Source organism: Haliotis cracherodii, unplaced genomic scaffold (genome assembly GCF_022045235.1).
Source record: "Haliotis cracherodii isolate W230 unplaced genomic scaffold, xgHalCrac1.p SCAF_4, whole genome shotgun sequence".
Taxonomy (NCBI): domain Eukaryota; kingdom Metazoa; phylum Mollusca; class Gastropoda; order Lepetellida; family Haliotidae; genus Haliotis; species Haliotis cracherodii.
The window spans coordinates 44,259,517-44,262,642 of record NW_027266297.1 but is presented as its reverse complement, the minus strand read 5'-3'; positions in this window follow the sequence as shown (position 1 = coordinate 44,262,642).

Sequence of the window (3,126 nt, the reverse complement as noted above, 5' to 3'; positions counted from 1 at the left end):
ACCCCGTCACGCCCCACACCTACCCTCCGTCACACCCCACACCTACCCTCCGTCACACACCACACTAAACCCCGTCACGCCCCACACCTACCCTCCGTCACACCCCACACCTACCCTCCGTCACACACCACACTAAACCCCGTCACGCCCCACACCTACCCTCCGTCACGCCCCACACCTACCCTCCGTCACACCCTACACCTACCCTCCGTCACACCCCACACCTACCCTCCGTCACACACCACACTAAACCCCGTCACGCCCCACACCTACCCTCCGTCACACCCCACACCTACCCTCCGTCACACACCACACTAAACCCCGTCACGCCCCACACCTACCCTCCGTCACGCCCCACACCTACCCTCCGTCACAACCTACACCTACCCTCCGTCACACACCACACCTACCCTCCGTCACACACCACACTAAACCCCGTCACGCCCCGCAAATATCCTAATGGTACGGCACACAGGTTTCACCGAAAACATCTATCTCAACAACTGATCTATATTATTTCATGCTAGGCCTGAAAAAATCCATTATGATGTAAAAACATAAAACCGTTCTAAATGTCATCCAGTACTATTGTTCCAAAAACAGTTTAAATAACTTGTTCCTCAAGGTTGCAATTTGGCAACAAATGCCAGCCTGGTTTTCCATTAAAATGTCCGAGAGTTTGACGGGGGCGACACTTTTTTATTTCCAAGCAATAAAACGATACAACGTACACAGGCCCTCTGTCTCTACTTGGTATTTTATTTCCAGTAAACCTGTCTCCGGTATAATCGGAACATCTGAAGAAATAGGATTAGTTTTTCCGTGTTGGGTGACTGGATTGGCGAGTCACGAGGGACCATCTCTTGTTATTTTGAAAATCAGTTGACAGATAGAATTGCACCATCAGTCAATATGATTGAGCTCCAATCAGGAGTAGAGTCTTTTTTTCACAGGGAGAAGTTGATTTCACCAAAGGTCTGCGACTGGAAAAAAAATTAATCGATATTTTTTTATGGAGTGTTGTTCAAATGAAACAAGAGTAGTCGGCTGGAAATAGTGTTTATTCAGTAGAGACATGGGTAGTTTTTAGCTATTCAGCACCACAACGCTAACCTAAAGATAATATTATCCAAACGACAAGTTAAAGAAAGTCCAAAGATTTGAAGTCGTCTGCCAGACAAAGACTATTTTGATTGAGGTAATTTCATACGATTTTCCATATGTGATTTTGTGATGGTAATAACCCAACACTGAGAAGGACAAAATAAATACATCTCTCTTTTAGCGTATTTACCTTCCCTACAACAAGACTGAGAAGATGCTTTCCTTCAATCTCATCAAGTTAAAGTAAATATCATCTTAGAATTAATCTCATGCGAACAATGTCGAACGTCTGTGGAGAAATGAAGTTTAATTACATTGATATTTGCCTATGGACGAGTGGTGAAAACCCCAACGAATACAAATGGTAATAACTTTCCAAGGCATGCAGTTGCTTTATTTGTTTTCGAAATAAACAACGCTGATAAAACACTGCATTTTGTATGTATGTTGGGATGTGTGTTGTCAGTGGGTGTCTGTTCAGAGACATTCTTGACATCAAAGTCTCCTGTCAGAAAAATCAAGGTATTTACAAGATGGCAAATCCCGTGCTCTCCCTCGGAAAACACCACATATATATCTACATCAAGATTGATGTGTTGATTCAGTATTCTATGTATTGTAATGAGTTTAAGTTGATGGTGATGATGTTGGAGAGTTAACGAGTCTCAGTGCTTAAAAGTTGTTCATCTGAATGTGGTAGTATTAAATGGTATCAAGTGGTCTTCGTATCTATACAAACATTTAATAACTAAGAATGTTTTCAAACGTTGCACTTTTTTGCCGTTGATTCATTGACATGTAGTGCAAAACTACGCTTATTTCCTAGTCTGGGATATTTTAAGGGGCTTCCAATGACTACAAGTTTGCCGGTTATCTCCCTTTCAACTTAAAATTCTCTCGGAATGTGGAAGGCTGATGAATCTCTTTTGACTCGTCTAATAATAACAGCAAGTAATATTGCAGGTGTGAACATACTCAAGCATTGACTCAGACGTCAGTGGGGTTTATGAAACAAAATCTAACACTGGCAAGCGAGGTGTATACTGCGGGAGAATTGACCCACGGAAAAGGTTAGGCTTCGCATTCTACTTGTGACGTCATTCTCACGTTAATTACCTCCCTTGGCATCTGCCGATCTCGTCACCACGTGCCGCGTATGCTAATAAAGAGATTGCAGGTTTGAAACAAGCATAAAAAATTAATATTCTCGCATGCATCTTTCTTCGCGTGATGATAGTTTACTGGTCTTGAAAGAGGGGAGTTGTGAAATGTAGGACGTGTCAGCTGCACCACCATAGCCAATGAAAATATTGATAGTTGGACGTCATCAAAAACATATATTTTTTCCATTCCCTTTTTAACAAATAATAAATATTTCTGTTGGAATATAGTTGCAGGCTACATCGTGAAAATAACTTCAAAGATTCCAAACGGAATCACATTTCAAGAGGTGATTGCCGTAAGTTTCTATCGATGTACTTTACCATCAGCACGTTTCTATTTATGTGTCAGGAATTTGGCTCAGTATGTTTTCAGTTGACGTTCAGCTGTAGAATAGATTCACAGTACTGTTTGTTTGTTATAAGTTAAAACTAGGCATGGTGTTGTTGTAATTTGATGACTTGACTAATGGCATACTGTAATTCATTGCTCATACTTTCAAACACTTGTTTGTCTTGACCAGATTCGATCACTAACGTGTGCAATCGCTGTAACATTACTGACTGGGGCATTAATTCAACAATTCTGGTCGGAACGAACATTTTTCACAGGGCTCGGATGTCTTCTCCCGTCGTTGTCCACGTGCTGAGTAGTGTCATTGTTTTATTGCTTTTAAAGATAGAAATAATCAAATTAAACCTATGCACATAACTGGTTTATATATAGAAAATCTTTTCAACAAAATCCGCGAATTTGAACCGGTTCAGTGGATTATTCAGAGCTATTTTAACTTTTATCAAAATCAAAAACAATTTTGAATTGAGGTTTCTTGGTATTACTAACCTTTTATCGTCTTGTCAA